The following is a 19,745-nucleotide window of genomic DNA, read 5'->3' as shown; positions in this document are numbered from 1 at the left end:
ATTTAAACGCGATACCAGCTTTGAAGTTATTCCTTTCGTATTGCGGACACATTTAATTAAAACAGATGTGTACTACTGTAAGGTTAAGCTTGCTTATTAAATGTAATACAGTAAACGGAGAAGGGGAAATTAAAGGTTCTGGCATGTTTCAATGTCATCGCAAGAATTAGGAAGTTAATGATGAACTTATGGCATCTATGATGTCCTTGGTCGCTATCTTTGCTGACCTAGGTGGCCATCTTTGCTGACCTAGGTGGCTATCTTTGCTGAACTAGGTGGCCATCTTTATTATTAACGAAAAGCCGTTCAAGCTTCATAACAGCTGTATGCTCATGATTAACTTATATCTTAGTATATTGACATGGGCAGTGGTAGGGGGTTAATGCTAAGTAAATGGCAACATTTGATTAGTTTGTATAATTGCTATTTTGCCGCCACGCTCGACGAGTTTCACTGCTTGTTGCGTTGGTGTGGGTAAACAATAATAACGTTTGATCGCGTGGGCCGCGTCCTGGCCCATCACGCGCGGTAGGATGTATGCACGTCTTAATAGCGACCTTGAACCGAGTACATCTTTTGATCTCTGTACTATTAACAATGCATCCTGCGTGTTGGACACTGTTACGTCTTCCTCCTCGTGGGCTGCGTTCGTTGGTAATTCAATCTCCACATAATCAAGTTCCAGGTGCTTGCTTTTCATCTTGTTAACCCGCAGGTCGCCGTGTACTTAGTCCTCGGCAGTAACGACGTAGTTTCTTTAACCTATCTTCTTATATGCAAACCATTTGAATTATGTGTGAAATGTCTGGATAGAAGAGTCCAAATTGTCCGCCGCCGTCAGTTGTTTAGTCAAATGTCGTACTGTAGTTTCTGTTCGTTCGGCTTGTTGGTACAGTTGCAACGACGCACTTTCCCGCGTACATAACATCACAATATTACTGAATTTGTAAACAATTAGTTGTTTAGTGTTAAATGAGAACCGTGATTGTTCTTTTTCACGTATCCAACTTTAGGGAAAGTTAATGTAACGAATACTAGAGCAAAACAACATCAGTACGCTGGATTAAAGAATGTTATAGGCCTACGCATCGTGGAAATTAAGCCTGTCTGTTCGCCCTTTAGGGGCCTAGGAAAAGGGTATTCTTTTTTGTTTGTATAATGCATTATAGAATACACGCTAGTTTTGTGTATAGTCGGTAAATGTTTTACGGACCTAAACTTTCCAATACTTTGGATTGAACTTTAAAAGAGGCCCTGAATGTGGACCAGGATATTCAGTTTTATTTTGAAATAACATAATATGAAATAGGTTATTCAGTCCACATTGCCAGAAGTACACACGTTCTCTAACGACCTTGTGTCCGCCGCCGCGACAAGGTTTTCTTAATTACTCATTGGAACTGTGCCTCGGCTTCCTGGAACAAAAGCGTCAAAGCAGTCAACGAATAAGGTGATTGAACGTTCGCCACATGACAGACTAATGACGTCATCATACCTGGCAAAGGTAACCGTCTCTTACGAGTGAAGAAAAGATAGCGTGTTTCACAAAGCAGTCACTGACGATTAGCAAATGCAATTCGTCTGATAATTTTGTTCAATTTTGACAACTTTTTTCCGACATCATTTTGCTTTTGAGCCGTAACGAATCGGAACTTACTTTGCACATCGGAATGCAAGTTGAGGTCAGCGTTGTCATCTTTCTCTCCACTTTGACGATAGTTTAATAAGATAAAGAACAGTTGTTAATCCTGTAAATATAAGAACACCTTTATAACGTTAGCCGGAGGCGTGTTTCACTTCAGCAACTTTTCTGTTTGCAGACGATCAGTGTTGTGAACTTTTGCCGCCTTCTTTTGAAGCAAAAAAAGTAGGCCTATCTATGGACAACTACAGAATCTGTGACGTAATTTTTGCAGTCTTGATCAGGACAACAAAATCTCGTTGACTTGGTGAACGTTAATACTTATTTCGATGTTTTTTTCGGAATTATTGAATTTATCCATAGGATTCGGACGTAAAAGCTTCCTTTGTGGAATCGAATTATTACTGGCGGCCTAGATCGGAACCTGGCAGAAATTTGATTGTGTCCAAACATAACAAGATAAAAGGTTAGAATGTCTGTGTCTAGAGGTTAGGATCTCTCTGGTATGTGACTAGAGTACACGTGTATAGTAGTACTGTAGTTACTGATAATAATTAATGGACTTACAGATTAGCAGCTGTTTAAAGTGTTAATTCCGAATCATTAGTATGGCCTGATATCTCACTTTTGCACGGCGGCGGTGATCTTATCCCCACACGTTCAAGACACGACAAGTATCAGCGGTTTGTGAGTCACATTTGACTATACTTTGTGACCCCTTAGCGCGTGATGTGCTAATATCAAAATGTTGTATACTTTACGAACATTTACTATAGTAATAAATCGCTTTCTCTTTAGTAACACAATATCATTCTTTCCAGGTATCCATATTAAAATACATATATTTTTAAGGTACCCCAAGATTGTTCTCATACACTGTTGTATTAACAACAATAACAAGGAATATAAACAAAAAACCATCCATGTTCTGGCCCTGCCTGCCCCGGATTTAATTACTTGGTCCCTAGATTTAATTTCGCGACACCGGATCTAATTACTTGATCCCTAGATTTAATTACGTGACCCCGGATCTAATTGCTTGGACCCTGGATATTGTAATATTTTCCACTATAAAGATGTTAAATATGTTTGGCTATTGTTACACTTCAAGTTTCTAATCAAATGGGAAGTTGATTTAAGTTTGTCCTTCCATTGAATTCCAAGGAAATATTTTATATCCTTTAAAAAAAGTGCAAAAGTTGGTAAACAATGAGCCTGGTCGGACCCTGCATTCCGTTGTGTCTGGTAGCTATACGACACGCACAAGATCTGCATTGTATTCGGTGGTTAGTAAAAGAGTAGAGAAATCCAGTATTGTATGCCTGATCGGCGCCTATATCGATATGCATTCCTTTAGTTGCTAAGCGCTATTTCGTGGATAATTCGTATTAATTTGCTGGTGACCCGGCTACGACCCGTTCCAGGTACGCCAACATGAGACGAACAATAGCCGTAGTATTATACGATACGTTAAGTTTAAACAAGCATCAAGTTAATTGAAACTAACTAGAGTTGAAAAACTATATTGACGAAACTTTCAAGCATTTTGTTTGAGATTTTGTTTTAATTTAAACGTTATTATTAGTGACCATTAGGTAATTAGACGTTATTTATATTTAATTATTTTGTATACTATTGCAGCATCCTATATAAACATTGCTTTAGTGTTTATTAATAGAAAGAGATACTGTATTGTTATAGGTGAAAAAATATTTGATGCTCGATTTTAGAAAATAATGTTAATAATAATCAGAAACTTAACTGAACTAATTAATTTTTGTAATGTGCACCTTTCCCCAAGTGTACAAATGTAGGCTATTCAATATAATATTAATCAAGCATATGGCATTAGCTCTTGTAGACCCTGTAGAAATGTCTTTCCAGTTTCTTGCTTTTTCTGTGGTTGTTTGTATTATTATTGTTAATTCCTTCTTGTCCTTTATTTTCCACAAATGTGCCAATTTTATTTAGTAAAATAGTGCATTTCATATTTCAATATACAAAGTATTAGATTGTATAATTGTTATTAATACAGTAGCTTGCTGTCAGTTTTAATTATTTATATCTAATGTAATCAGGAGCTATTTTCCGTTTGTCTATCTAGTGTTAGTCATCGTAGACCTAGCTTTTTTTGGCCTACAGATCATGTTTCTGGAAGGACGAGCAGTGAATCACTCTTTACTCATACACTTGTTTCGGAAATTCGTCTAATGCATTCTTTCCTCAAAACACAACTATCTTATCTTTACCTAGAAATTATCTTTGTGTTTTGCCAAAAGAAAAAAAAAATTTCCATTTCACCCACTAACGTATAGACTATCTTTACTAGAAATGTTCTTTTTCGCCAAAAGAAAAGTTTTCATTTTATCCAATCTTTAAGCTTAGTATACAAACTTTGTTCTGTTTTAACTTTCAGCAACATACACGCAGAAAAGTGGTTAAGAAATTATAGGCTAGCATACATTATTAATGTTATTGTTTAGTTTGTTCCATTCGTTAACCTCCTATATAGTTTTTTAGTTCTAATTTAATAATTGTAAAGCTTTACAATTGTCATCAGAATGTCTGAAAATCGTTTTATAATTGTTCTGTATTTTCCTCTGAATTTAATATAGAAAAAGGTTTTATGTATCAAGATTGTAAAGTTACATTATCCTATGATTTTGTTTCTTTCTAAATTGGTTGGATCCAGTTGTGTTTGCTAGGACAGTGTTTTCTTTTAATTTTTGCTTCAAGCCGCTGCAACATTGCTTGTTAATCTCACCAGGTACCTGGATGGTGACCCCGTTGAGAGATACCTGGATGACGACCCCGTTGACAACTCGCAGCAGACAATATGTTACCTATAATATCTTTTAAATCCATCTCGGACAATTAAAACACTCAGAATGATGTTTCAATTGAGAAAGTAGTTATTCATCATTCTGTGTAAGTATAGCAGGATCTAATACCTACCTTATCTCGTGTCAAACTGTTACTATAGCCTTTAATAATATCGGATATAACAATGTAATTTGTCTTTTCAATGCAGTTACGCATACCTGGGATGGATATATTGGGCTCAGTGTAGTTAAGCTTGAGGGTCCAATTGACCTGGGTTGAGCTAGCCTAGCGGCTACAACACTTACAAGTTACTGCTTTCGGCAACGGAGTGAGTTGGAATTCGACGAGGAAATGGCCTTTGTTACAGGCCTAGATCTAGGCCGCCCGTTGGTAGCTATTAGTTTGATCGGATTAGCGCTTTGGGGTCCCTAGTCCACCGAATCGAGAACGACTTGCCATAGGCTACCTTTAAAAACTCACAAAGCGTTATTCTTTATTTCGTTGATGCTATATTTACTGGTTTTGCCACCATTTATTTACACCTACGGGTTTTTAATCTGCACACACGTCATTATGGTGTCCTGAGTCGCAAAGTTTTTCTACAGACTCGTTAAACAAAGAAAACGACATTGTTGGTGAGTCAAACGTTATTGTCATTCTTATAATATCTAGTATAGATAATTAATTTGGCTATTTCGACTCCACCCTTTTGAGTTATCGCGTAATTGGAGAAGACAGTATACTATACGTTTAGTATTACTATTCCTATTCTTTCATAAAGTGTGATTTTGTTATACAGTAACTGTAGTTTGCAAGTTGGACCCTTTCCAATCTTTGGAATGTGATCACATTTTTAAAAGGCATACGTGTCGCGGACTTTTCTTCTTATCTGGGTTAAAATACCGGTTTATTCATCAATTTACCTGTTTCCTTTTGTTCTCGGAAATATTATATTTTTACCCTGAACGACTTATTTGCCTGGTCGGCCCTTTCGCAACCTTTTGCTAATGATTCGTTTACACTACTCTTTGTCTTGTGTTTTTATCAATAAATTTAGTCCATTTAAATCTGGTTCATATATCCATTGTTCAGTAATGAAAAACAAAGATTCTGACAATTGAATATGAGATACAGTAAACGAATTACTGCCACATCGGTAAATACTTTCTTTTTGGTTGATTTTAGTGAGGTATATTACGCAGGTTTGCTCGTCATGCCTTTGTGCTAGGACATTATTCGTGTTAGGTGATCACGTTTGTTCAAGCGCGCGTGGACACTTTTAACAAAGCGAGAACGTGCCGCCGCCGCCGGTCCAGCCTGTAAAAATACTACGAGGCCTCTCTTTGGCTGCTGGAATCGATTACGGACCATGAGATAAATGGTTGGACAGTGTATATTAATATTTGTCTATTTCTGGTTGTTCCAAAGGCGTTTTCTTCTAGGGCTATACCGTTTTAATTTAGACGTTGATAGGAAGATTTATTTAGGCCTAGGCCTATAATTTTGCAAATTATCATCCAAATGCAAAATCATTTTTGTTGACAAGAAGTTGTTCTAGCAGCATGATAGATTATGACCATTTATTAGATAGAATAGTACCATTGTTTGTGTTTCCTTTGTTTCTTTATTGTTGTAGTGTTAAGATATCTAAACCTAGTTCCCACGGATAACAAAAGATTACAGATCACGCCCTAGTGAAGATCTAGGTACGTTTAATGATTATTGATCAATACTGATGATGAGTTGTATTTAAAAATTGAAAATATTAAACGTTAAAATTATTCTTACAAAGAAAATGTCAACATGAACTGGAAAACAATAATTTACGTTTTTTAACGATTCAGTTAACACAATTGACGTTAATTGGTCACTTGGTTGATTTTAATTGTATCATCAGATGACAAATAACCTCTGCTGACGCGTTATCATTACATTTAAAACGCGTTTAAAGGTTGTTGAACACGTTTTGCACGTAAATTCTTGTTATCATCGCTATGTTGACAAAGACACTAATTATGTTATGATAGGATAAGACACGATCATTTGCGACTTTACAGAGTGACATAATGAAACCCTAGGTATGTTATTTTGCGTTTAAATGTTTTCAGAACAAAGGCAGTAATTTGTCAATGTGATATTAACGTCACTCATTACTTGAATTCTTATTTTTGATTGCGTCATCTTTAAGTTTGTTGGGTAATTAACATGTATGGATACGGTTATAACGGCCGAAATTGTGCGTGATGGATTTGCAAGTTAGCAATTCCATGTTTCGTAAACATTCAACGAATTTTAATCACACATTTGCTTTGTTTGGTTCTGTAAGACAAAAATATATTCATATTCAGATACTAGGAGAAATGTTAATTCCAATGTTTGGAAATTATACAGGGAACATTCTGTTTTCAATTATTTTTTAGAGTGTAGGAAACTTTATATATTGTTTTTTGTTTGTATTGCTAAACATTTTCAATTTGATTTTATTTTCCTTTGCTATAGGCCTAGTGAAAATAATACAAGATAGAAATATCAAAACAAACTAATCCGTTAGTGAAAAATAAAATCACTTTATTTCGTCCTCAATTAGAAAATATTTTGAGTGTAATTCATACTGCCATCCAAGGATATGTACTACTGTAGTAGTAGTAGAAATCTATATAGAGTTTATTATATTTGTGTTTTAAAAAAAATATTTTCTGTTTCAATTTGTTTTTTTAGCAACGAATGTTTATGCAATTTTTTTTAACAAATGCGAGTCCCAAACTTGGTGTTTCAAGGAAAGTAAAATGTTTAAATTTTAAACCATTACATTTCATGCCCGTTTACGCCATTGAAGAATCTCAATATTAAGAGAACACATTCGTAAAGTATTCCATTCAAATAGGAGTGTCCTCTAAATAGAACCATGTGTTTGTGTTAAAACATGAATTTCTTGTTAGTTTAATATGTTGATTCTCGTCGTTCCACGGGAAAGTGTCCCCTTAATAGGAGTTGTTTTATAAAGGGGTTTCTAGTATACTGCTGTATAACAGCATTAAATAAAAGCGCTGTTCTGAAGTTCTTTACATCATCAGAGCATGAAATGAAAGAACCTCATTAATCATCAACTTTCTAAACCCTTTGCCATTTCAACGAATTCTTGCCAAATAATAATTAACAATAATTTGCGGTTTGTCAACCATCGATACATCCAGTTAAATTAAAAGACTTTTATATACATTTCTATTGACATATTTCTCCGCAATATTAGTGTACTGGGCGTGTCTATGGGTTGTGAGTCAACACTTGAGCACGTTGGAATGTACTTAACTCAAAAGCGAAACGGAACATCTTTATCCGGTCATTGACCTTAATATAGGGCAACACGCCTGGTCTTCAGTTACATTCAGCGAGCCAGACGATTCACAACGATATTTGTTGCTCTTTAAAGGAATTTTACCTAATCGCAAAGAAGCGGCTCATCTGTATAGTATTTAGCAAGTGCCTGGAATTCAGGGAATATGCGATAAGAATGTCACACTTTCGGAATGCGCATGTAGCTTGCTAAGTCTGCCAAGTCTGTTTCGTGATCTGCACAAGTAAATTGGAATGATCCAGGCCATCATCTCCAAGTTTATTGCATTTTAAACCACTATTACTAGGCCTACAGTGAGTGGAGTCTGTATCATCATCAGAAACGTATTTTGTTGACGATGTTGGTGTTTACAATTTCTACATAATATTTTCTGCAATAGAAAGATTCTTTAAGCCTTGGATTCATATTGGGATATAAGACACGTGACTAATTGTGATTAAAGCCTGTTATCTCTATTGGACTGTTGCACGGTACTTGGTTGTCATGACTACAATATTTCCGCACTTGTACGTAAGGTATTGTAATATTGTTTATTATTTATTCTAATGAAAGTTGACCTTGTAGTTAGTGACAGCAGACGTTTCTGCAAACAAATGTAACTAGATTTAATTCGTCACTATGACGAATTATAGGTTATATGCATTGGTTTAAATAAAGATAATTGATTTTTAAAAGATATATTGATTGATTGATTTTCTCAGAATCTTTAATTATTTATAATATATGATAGGACCTTGCTAACGCGAACACCATAGCCGGTATCACAATCCGATCAAAGATCCATATGCGTATAATGTCATAAACCACATTTGTTGTTACATAATAATAAAGACATAAGTTAATTTTTATCTAGATTTCATTATAAATCATGTGTATAATCTATACACTAAGAAATAAATTTGAACAAACAATACGGATAATAAAAAAAAAATCTTATTTCGGTTCCCAAGGTGAGACTCGATCTCGGTACCTTGAATGCCATAGACACGAGCACAGACCACCGAGCCGTACACAACTGACTAAAAGTTGTAGAAAAATTCCTCCGTGTATTTACTATGCAGTAACCACTTTGATGCAAATAGATTATTACATACCGAAATGAATTATAATTTTTTACTATGATGACATCTTTAAAATGTATACAAATGATGCACTGTCAAACTACATACTTTTAACTTTAATATACAGGGAACATTTTCGCCAGTGTAGCGTAGCAAAAAGCTATACAAAACAACCTTATTGCTACACATTTTGAAAATTGTGTAGCAAAAAATACAATACAAAACTATGTTTCTCGACTTAAAAATCAATTTGATTAGCAATATTGCTAAACAAAATTGTTTAATGAAAATTTTCCCTGATATATGAATTTTTGAAGGAAGAAAGTTAATGTTAAGTTTGTTATTTTGGCCTAAGAAAATGTCATAATTTGTTTGATTGTCGAAATTATGTTTTTTTAATTTAATATGCAATTAATGATGACTTAATCAACTTTTGTTCTCTTAATTTGATAATAAATCATACATATGATACATACACTTCAAGAAAATGAAATAAAAAATAGGTGTTCCCCTGCATTCTGACGATATATATTAATTTAAAAATTTAGCATATTTTCACCATTTTGTTAACTTATACGTGCGTAGCCAGTCACTTTTGACGTGCTCGTATAACGCAATTTCGAGTTGAAACCTGAATCAAATATGATGATATTATTAAAGAAAGATTGTAAAACAGAAATCGGGCAAAAAGAGTGCGCATTAACGTTTAACGCGCAGTGCGCGTGCAAAAATCTGCGCACTCATGGCAATTTTTTAAACGCTTAAAATTGCCTGAAACGTACTCTAATTTCATCGAAAATAAATTTTGACAATTTTGAACATTTTAAGCGCGCGTACGCAAGCGTTATATGCGCTACGCACGTAATTTAATTGCCATATGATGAAATATGACCTGAAATTTATGAGTACCAAATTTTGTTTAATTGTGATTCATGCTTGTGAAGATATGATTACAAACGTGATTTCGTAAAATCGCGCGTAGACCGCGTAATTTTTGATTACGCATCGTGAAAATATAACCACATCGATTCCTGGCCATAAGGAATATACTCTGAAAACTTGACTTAGCTAGATGAAACTGATGCCAAGATAATGCACGGACAAAATAGTGCTAAGGAAAGAATAAATAAACTAGACACGTAACTCGTCACTTTGACGAGTTTGGTTATCCGCCGCGCAAGTGGTGCAACATTAACATTAAGGGGATAGGTTGAGGACAAAAGGAAGTGTTCACGTTGGCATTATGATCTGAACTGAAGAATATGATATGTTGTTATTGGTTATCCGCAACGAAGTTGCAGGATAACCTCTTGTGATTGTACGAAATCATCATCATTGGTTATCCGCAACGAAGTTGCAGGATAACCTCTTGTGATTGTACGAAATCATCATCAACATCAACTTTTTATTTCTCTTCTTTCTTTCTGTATGATTTTTGTGGAACGCTTTTCTCTAAAACTTGCAAACATAACATTTTGTAACTTTCTCAACATATCGTCATGCACATGAAGATGTGCAGCGAAGCTTTTCATGATGTTTACAATTGCGCAACGTGACTTACGCGCGATTTAACGATTTTGTCGTATTTAACATAGCTCGACAACCAAATAACATTTCAACTTGAAACTTTGCAAAAGTTTAATTTATATCATGCGCTAACTTTCTGTTGAAAAAAAATTGCGTGTTTTACACAAAGTTACGCGCGCACGCGCATTTAAAATTTCAAAATGCGCAAAATTAATTTAAAATCAACTTTCTACGCGTTCCATGTTGTTTTAAGCATGTCAAAAATTCCCACGCGTGCGCACATTTTTACGTGTGCGGTACGCACGTAGCATTGAAAACGTATTTTTTTCGCGTGATTTATATTTTTCCAGCCTTTTCTAGTAATTTTACCAAATTTTAAACAATTTCGACTTAAAGATACCTCATACGAGCACGTCAAATTGGACAATTTGCGCGCGTTTTTTATGAAAAGGTTAAAAAATTCGTTTAAATATGCCTTTTTTTAAACAGTCGTAATTTCTAAACTAGACGGTCAACTTTTTGTGGATGGCATATTCTGGAAGTAGATGAGTTGTAGATATCGGATCAGGTATTAATATGGCTAACCGGACATTGTGACGTCATCGTATGGCCACACGAATATAAAATTTAGGATTTTTGTATCTTTCGTCATAGCTCATCACATTGAATAGAGCGCATCTCCACTTATCCGTTTTCCATTTTCACCCCGATTTCGATATTGTCTAGGTCAATCAAGTATCTTTCGCATGAGTTAAAAATATTTTAATTTTTTTGACGTCATCATGCCTAAAAATGTAAATCACGTGTGGCATTAATTTCATCTTTACAGTAAATTTTAATCTGTTATAGCTCGTAAGAATAAAATGTGATAATCACGATTAAAACTTTTTCTGGAAGCTATTGGATTGTAGATACGGAATTATGTAAAAATGTTGCCAATCGGATGTTGTGACGTCATCATGTGGCCAGTTAAATAAAAAAGGTCGTATTTTCATCTTTTGCGTCATAATTCATTACATTTAAAAGAGCGCGCATCAATATTTCACGTATTCAAATTTCTTCTACACGCTAATACGTTGTTGCTGAGATAATTTCCTTTCGGAATTGCTACCTTCGCGTTTCATTTTAAAACCGTAAACATGTTAAAAATTGCAATAAATAGCGGGTCCCGTAATTTCACCTATTCTATGTATGTCACTGTATGTGATAGATACAGATTATACTGTGTATACTATATATGAATTTAAATAATAAAATTCAGCAATAACAACATATCATATTCTTCAGTTCAGGTCATAATGCCAACGTGAACACTTCCTTTTGTCCTCAACCTATCCCCTTAATGTTAATGTTGCACCACTTGCGCGGCGCGGCGGATAACCAAACTCGTCAAAGTGACGAGTTACATGTCTAGTTCTTCTTCTTTCTTTCTGTATGATTTTTGTGTAACGCTTTTCTCTAAAACTCGCAAACATAACATTTTGTTAACTATGTTAACATTTTGACATTTATGTAACGTCGTCAAGCGAAGCTTTTCATGATGTTTACAATTGCGCAACGTGACGTACGCGCGATTTAACGATTTTATCGTATTTAACATATGTCGAAAACCAAATAACATTTTAAAGTGAAACTTTTCAAAAGTTTAATTTATATCATGCGCTAAATTTCTGTTGAAAAAAAATTGCGTGTTTTACACAAAGTTACGCGCGCACGCACATTTAAAATTTCAAAATGCGCAAAATTAATTTATAATCAACTTTCTACGCGTTTCATGTCATTTTAAGCATGTCAAAAATTCCCACGCGTGCGCACATTTCTACGTGTGCGATGCGCACGTAGCATTGAAAACGTATTTTTTTCGCGTGATTTATGTTTTTCCAGCCTTTTCTAGTAATTTTACCAAATTTTAAACAATTTCGACTTAAAGATACGTCATACGAGCACGTCGAATTGAACAATTTGCGCGCGTTTTTTATAAAAAGGTTAAAAAATTCGTTTAAAATATGCCTTTTTTTAAACAGTCGTAATTTCTAAACTAGACGGTCAAATTTTTGTGGATGACATATTCTGGAAGTAGATGAGTTGTAGATATCGGATCAGGTATTAATATGGCTAACCGGACATTGTGACGTCATCGTATGGCCACGCGAATATAAAATTTAGTATTTTTATATCTTTCGTCATAGCTCATCACATTGAATAGAGCGCATCTCCACTTATCCGTTTTCCATTTTCACCCCGATTTTGATATTGTCTAGGTCAATCAACTATCTTTCGCATGAGTTAAAAATATTTTAATTTTTTTGACGTCATCATGCCTAAAAATTTAAATCACGTGTGGCATCAATTTCATCTTTACAGTAAATTTTAATCTGTTATAGCTCGTAAGAATAAAATGTGATAATCACGATTAAAACTTTTTCTGGAAGCTATTGGATTGTAGATATGAAATTATGTAAAAATGTTGCCAATCGGATGTTGTGACGTCATCATATGGCCAGTTAAATAAAAAAGGTCGTATTTTCATCTTTTTCGTCATAATTCATTACATTTAAAAGAGCGCGCATCAATATTTAACGTATTCAAATTTCTTCTACACGCTAATACGTTGTTGCTGAGATAATTTGCTTTCGGAATTGCTAACTTCGCTTTTCATTTTAAAACCATCAACATCTTAAAAATTGCAATAAATAGCAGGTCCCGTAATTTCACCTATTCTACACTGTATGTCACTGTATGTGATATGGATACAGAATATACTGTGTATACTATATATGAATTTAAATAATAAAATTCAGCAATAACAACATATCATATTCTTCAGTTCAGATCATAATGCCAACGTGAACACTTCCTTTTGTCCTCAACCTATCCCCTTAATGTTAATGTTGCACCACTTGCGCGGCGGATAACCAAACTCGTCAAAGTGACGAGTTACATGTCTAGTCTTTTTCTTAATCTTCTTTCTTTCTGTATGATTTTTGTGTAACGCTTTTCTCTAAAACTTGCAAACATAACATTTTGTTAACTATGTTAACATTTTGACATTTATGTAACGTCGTCAAGCGAAGCTTTTCATGATGTTTACAATCGCGCAACGTGACGTACGCGCGATTTAACGATTTTCTCGTATTTAACATATGTCGAAAACCAAATAACATTTTAAAGTGAAACTTTGCAAAAGTTTAATTTATATCATGCGCTAACTTTCTGTTGAAAAAAAATTGCGTGTTTTACACAAAGTTACGCGCGCACGCGCATTTAAAATTTCAAAATGCGCAAAATTAATTTCTAATCAACTTTCTACGCGTTTCTTATCGGTTTAAGCATGTCAAAAATTCCCACGCATGCGCACATTTTTACGTGTGCGGAGCGCACGTAGCATTGAAAACGTATTTTTTTCGCGTGATTTATGTTTTTCCAGCCTTTTCTAGTAATTTTACCAAATTTTAAACAATTTTGACTTAAAGATACGTCATACGAGCACGTCGAATTGGACAATTTGCGCGCGTTTTTTATGAAAACGTTAAAAAATTCGTTTAAAATATGCCTTTTTTTAAACAGTCGTAATTTCTAAACTAAACGGTCAACTTTTTGTGGATGGCATTTTCTGGAAGTAGATGAGTTGTAGATATTGGATCAGGTATTAATATGGCTAACCGGACATTGTGATGTCATCGTATGGCCACGCAAATATAAAATTTAGGATTTTGTATCTTTCGTCATAGCTCATCATATTGAATAGAGCGCATCTCCACTTATCCGTTTTCCATTTTTACCCCGATTTTGATATTGTCTAGGTCAATCAACTATCTTTCGCATGAGTTAAAGTTATTTTAATTTTTTTTACGTCATCGTCCTTAAAAATTTAAATCACGTGTGGCATTAATTTCATCTTTACAGTAAATTTTAATCTGTTATAGCTCGTAAGAATAAAATGTGATAATCACGATTAAAACTTTGTCTTGAAGCTATTGGATTGTAGATACGAAATTATGTAAAAATTTTGCCAATCGGATGTTGTGACGTCATCATATGGCCAGTTAAATAAAAAAGGTCGTATTTTCATCTTTTGCGTCATAATTCATTACATTTAAAAGAGCGCGCATCAATATTTCACGTATTCAAATTTCTTCTACACGCTAATACGTTGTTGCTGAGATAATTTCCTTTCGGAATTGCTACCTTCGCGTTTCATTTTAAAACCGTCAACATGTTAAAAATTGCAATAAATAGCGGGTCCCGTAATTTCACCTATTCTACACTGTATGTGATATGGATACAGATTATACTGTGTATACTATATATGAATTTAAATAATAAAATTCAGCAATAACAACATATCATATTCTTCAGTTCAGGTCATAATACCAACGTGAACACTTCCTTTTGTCCTCAACCTATCCCCTTAATGTTAATGTTGCACCACTTGCGCGGCGCGGCGGATAACCAAACTCGTCAAAGTGACGAGTTACATGTCTAGTTGCTGAATTTTATTATTTAAATTCATATATAGTATACACAGTATATTCTGTATCCATATCACATACAGTGACATACAGTGTAGAATAGGTGAAATTACGGGACCTGCTATTTATTGCAATTTTTAACATGTTGACGGTTTTAAAATAAAACGCGAAGGTAGCAATTCCGAAAGGAAATTATCTCAGCAACAACGTATTAGCGTGTAGAAGAAATTTGAATACGTGAAATATTGATGCGCGCTCTTTTAAATGTAATGAATTATGACGCAAAAGATGAAAATACGACCTTTTTCATTTAACTGGCCATATGATGACGTCACAACATCCGATTGGCAACATTTTTACATAATTTCGTATCTACAATCCAATAGCTTCCAGAAAAAGTTTTAATCGTGATTATCACATTTTATTCTTACGAGCTATAACAGATTAAAATTTACTGTAAAGATGAAATTGATGCCACACGTGATTTAAATTTTTAGGCATGATGACGTCAAAAAAATTAAAATATTTTTAACTCATGCGAAAGATAGTTGATTGACCTAGACAATATCAAAATCAGGGTGAAAATGGAAAACGAATAGGTGGAGATGCGCTCTATTCAATGTGATGAGTTATGACGAAAGATACAAAAATCCTAAATTTTATATTCGCGTGGCCATACGATGACGTCACAATGTCCGGTTAGCCATATTAATACCTGATCCGATATCTACAACTCATCTACTTCCAGAATATGTCATCCACAAAAAGTTGACCGTCTAGTTGAGAAATTACGACTGTTTAAAAAAAGGCATATTTTAAACGAATTTTTTGACCTTTTCATAAAAAACGCGCGCAAATTGTCCAATTCGACGTGCTCGTATGACGTATCTTTAAGTCGAAATTGTTTAAAATTTGGTAAAATTGCTAGAAAAGGCTGGAAAAACATAAATCACGCGAAAAAAATACGTTTTCAATGCTACGTGCGCACCGCACACGTAAAAATGTGCGCACGCGTGGGAATTTTTGACATGCTTAAAACGACATAAAACGCGTAGAAAGTTGATTATAAATTAATTTTGCGCATTTTGAAATTTTAAATACGCGTGCGCGCGTAACTTTGTGTAAAACACGCAATTTTTTTTCAACAGAAAGTTAGCGCATGATATAAATTAAACTTTTGCAAAGTTTCACTTTAAAATGTTATTTGGTTTTCGACATATGTTAGATACGAGAAAATCGTTAAATCGCGCGTACGTCACGTTGCGCAATTGTAAACATCATGAAAAGCTTCGCTTGACGACGTTACATAAATGTCAAAATGTTAACATAGTTACCGAAATGTTATGTTTGCGAGTTTTAGAGAAAAGCGTTACACAAAAATCATACAGAAAGAAAGAAGAAGAACTAGACATGAAACTCGTCACTTTGACGAGTTAGTTATCCGCACGACAAACGCCACGTGCACGTCATACGTTGGAATATTGCACACGGAAAAAGATTATGGCATTGTGACCTGAACTGAAGAATATGATATGTTTTTATTGCTGAATTCTGTTATTTTGTGTCATATAGTATACACAGTATAATCTGTATACATATCACATACAGTGTAGAATAGGTGAAATTACGGGACCCGCTATTTATTCAAATTTTTAACATATTGACGGTTTCAAAATGAAACGCGAATGTAGCAATTTCGGAAGGAAATTATCTCAGCAACAACATATTAACGTGTGGAAGAAATTTGAACACGTGAAATATTGATGCGCGTTCTTTTAAATGTAATGAACTATGACGCAAAAGATGAAAATACGACTTTTTTTATTTAACTGGCCATATGATGACGTCACAACATCCGATTGGCAAAATGTTTACATGATTTCGTATCTACAATCCAATAGCTTCCAGAAAACATTTTAATCGTGATTATCCCATTTTGTTCTTACGAGCGATAACAGATTAAAATTTACTGTAAAGATGAAATTAATGACCCAAGTAATTAACATTTTTAGGCATGATGACGTTACAAATATTAAAATATTTTTAACTCATGCGAAAGGTAGTTGATTGACCTAGACAATATTAAAATCTCGGAGAAAATGGAATACGGATAAGCGTGATGCGCTCCATTGAATGTGATGAGCAATAACGAAAGAGACAAAAATCCTATATTTTATATTCGTGTGGCCATACGATGACGTCAAAATATCCTGTTAGCCATATTAATGTATGATTTGATATCTACAACTCATCAACTTCCAGAATATGTAATAAAAATAACTTTCACCGTTTAGTTTAGAAACTACGACTGTTTAAAAAAAGGCATAATTTTGACGATTTTTTTAGCTTTTTGATCAAAAACGCGCGTAAATTTTCCAATTCGACGTGCTCGTATGACGTAATTTAAAGTCACAAATGGTTTTAAAATGGTAAAATTACTCTAGAAGGCTGGAAAAACATAATTCATGAGAAAAAAAGATGTTTTTCACGGTACGTGGCCACCGCGCGCGTAAAAAAATGCGTGCACGTGGGAATTTTTGACATGCGCGAAATGTCATGAGTCGTGTAAAAAGTTGATTAAAAATTAATTTTACGCATTTTGAAACTTTAACTGCGCGTGCGCGCGTAACTTCTTGTAAAACATGCCATTTTTAATCAATAAAAAGTTTGCACTTGATATGACTTAAATTTTCACAAAGTGTCAAAACTAAATTATGCTTGGTTTTTAGTCTATGAGCAATCATAAAAAATCATAAAATCGCGCGTAAGTCACGTTGCGCAACTCTGACGTCATTCAAAAATAGGAGGTGCACAACTTCACGTAAATGCCCATATGTTGACAAAGTTATGAAATGTTATGTTTACCCATTTTAGAGATACGCTCTGCACAAAAAGTGAGGGAGAAAGACAGAAGAATAATATAAAATTGAAACAGGACGATTACAAGGAGTTATCCGCTACTAAGCGGATAACTAATAAAAAGTTGATGATGATGATGATGATGATGATGATGATTTCGTACAATCACAAGAGGTTATCCTGCAACTTCGTTGCGGATAACCAACTAGACATGTAACTCGTCACTTTGACGAGTTAGTTATCCGCACGACAAAGGCCACGTAGACGTCATACGTTAGAATATTGCACACAGAAAAAGATTGTGGCAATATGACCTGAACTGAAGAATATGATATGTTGTTATTGCTGAATTCTGTTATTGGTTATCCGCAACGAAGTTGCAGGATAACCTCTTGTGATTGTACGAAATCATCATCATCATCATCATCATCATCATCAACTTTTTATTAGTTATCCGCTTAGTAGCGGATAACTCCTTGTAATCGTCCTGTTTCATCATATTTTTTTTTCTTTTCTGTATTATTAGTTATCCGCTTAGTAGCGGATAACTCCTTGTAATCGTCCTGTTTCAATTTTATATTATTCTTCTGTCTTTCTCCCTCACTTTTTGTGCAGAGCGTATCTCTAAAATGGGTAAACATAACATTTCATAACTTTGTCAACATATGGGCATTTACGTGAAGTTGTGCACCTCCTATTTTTGAATGACGTCAGAGTTGCGCAACGTGACTTACGCGCGATTTTATGATTTTTTATGATTGCTCATAGACTAAAAACCAAGCATAATTTAGTTTTGACACTTTGTGAAAATTTAAGTCATATCAAGTGCAAACTTTTTATTGATTAAAAATGGCATGTTTTACAAGAAGTTACGCGCGCACGCGCAGTTAAAGTTTCAAAATGCGTAAAATTAATTTTTAATCAACTTTTTACACGACTCATGACATTTCGCGCATGTCAAAAATTCCCACGTGCACGCATTTTTTTACGCGCGCGGTGGCCACGTACCGTGAAAAACATCTTTTTTTCTCATGAATTATGTTTTTCCAGCCTTCTAGAGTAATTTTACCATTTTAAAACCATTTGTGACTTTAAATTACGTCATACGAGCACGTCGAATTGGAAAATTTACGCGCGTTTTTGATCAAAAAGCTAAAAAAATCGTCAAAATTATGCCTTTTTTTAAACAGTCGTAGTTTCTAAACTAAACGGTGAAAGTTATTTTTATTACATATTCTGGAAGTTGATGAGTTGTAGATATCAAATCATACATTAATATGGCTAACAGGATATTTTGACGTCATCGTATGGCCACACGAATATAAAATATAGGATTTTTGTCTCTTTCGTTATTGCTCATCACATTCAATGGAGCGCATCACGCTTATCCGTATTCCATTTTCTCCGAGATTTTAATATTGTCTAGGTCAATCAACTACCTTTCGCATGAGTTAAAAATATTTTAATATTTGTAACGTCATCATGCCTAAAAATGTTAATTACTTGGGTCATTAATTTCATCTTTACAGTAAATTTTAATCTGTTATCGCTCGTAAGAACAAAATGGGATAATCACGATTAAAATGTTTTCTGGAAGCTATTGGATTGTAGATACGAAATCATGTAAACATTTTGCCAATCGGATGTTGTGACGTCATCATATGGCCAGTTAAATAAAAAAAGTCGTATTTTCATCTTTTGCGTCATAGTTCATTACATTTAAAAGATTTCTTCCACACGTTAATATGTTGTTGCTGAGATAATTTCCTTCCGAAATTGCTACATTCGCGTTTCATTTTGAAACCGTCAATATGTTAAAAATTTGAATAAATAGCGGGTCCCGTAATTTCACCTATTCTACACTGTATGTGATATGTATACAGATTATACTGTGTATACTATATGACACAAAATAACAGAATTCAGCAATAAAAACATATCATATTCTTCAGTTCAGGTCACAATGCCATAATCTTTTTCCGTGTGCAATATTCCAACGTATGACG

At 34.3% G+C, this 19,745-nt stretch overlaps 1 protein-coding gene across 4 annotated transcripts in view; it reads left to right on the top strand.

Annotated features, from left to right (window-relative positions):
• The window catches only part of LOC140056365 (uncharacterized), a 66,898-nt gene that overhangs the window by 7,271 nt on the left and 39,882 nt on the right, over window positions 1-19,745 (top strand). Inside the window, exon 1 of one of the 4 annotated variants that reach the window (XM_072101718.1) lies at window positions 1,604-2,108. The exons of 2 other annotated variants lie outside the window; for them this stretch is intronic. The gene's annotated coding sequence lies outside the window, so the exon portion shown is untranslated. Of the gene's footprint in view, window positions 1-1,603; window positions 2,109-7,552; window positions 8,327-19,745 lie in introns of those variants that run through there. One more of the 4 variants, XM_072101716.1, reaches the window with a different exon arrangement.

The sequence above is a fragment of the Antedon mediterranea genome, chromosome 8 (assembly GCF_964355755.1).
Source record: "Antedon mediterranea chromosome 8, ecAntMedi1.1, whole genome shotgun sequence".
NCBI classification, from domain to species: Eukaryota; Metazoa; Echinodermata; class Crinoidea; order Comatulida; family Antedonidae; genus Antedon; species Antedon mediterranea.
The sequence above is the reverse complement of the archived record's forward strand: the minus strand, read 5'-3'. Positions and strand labels throughout refer to the sequence as shown.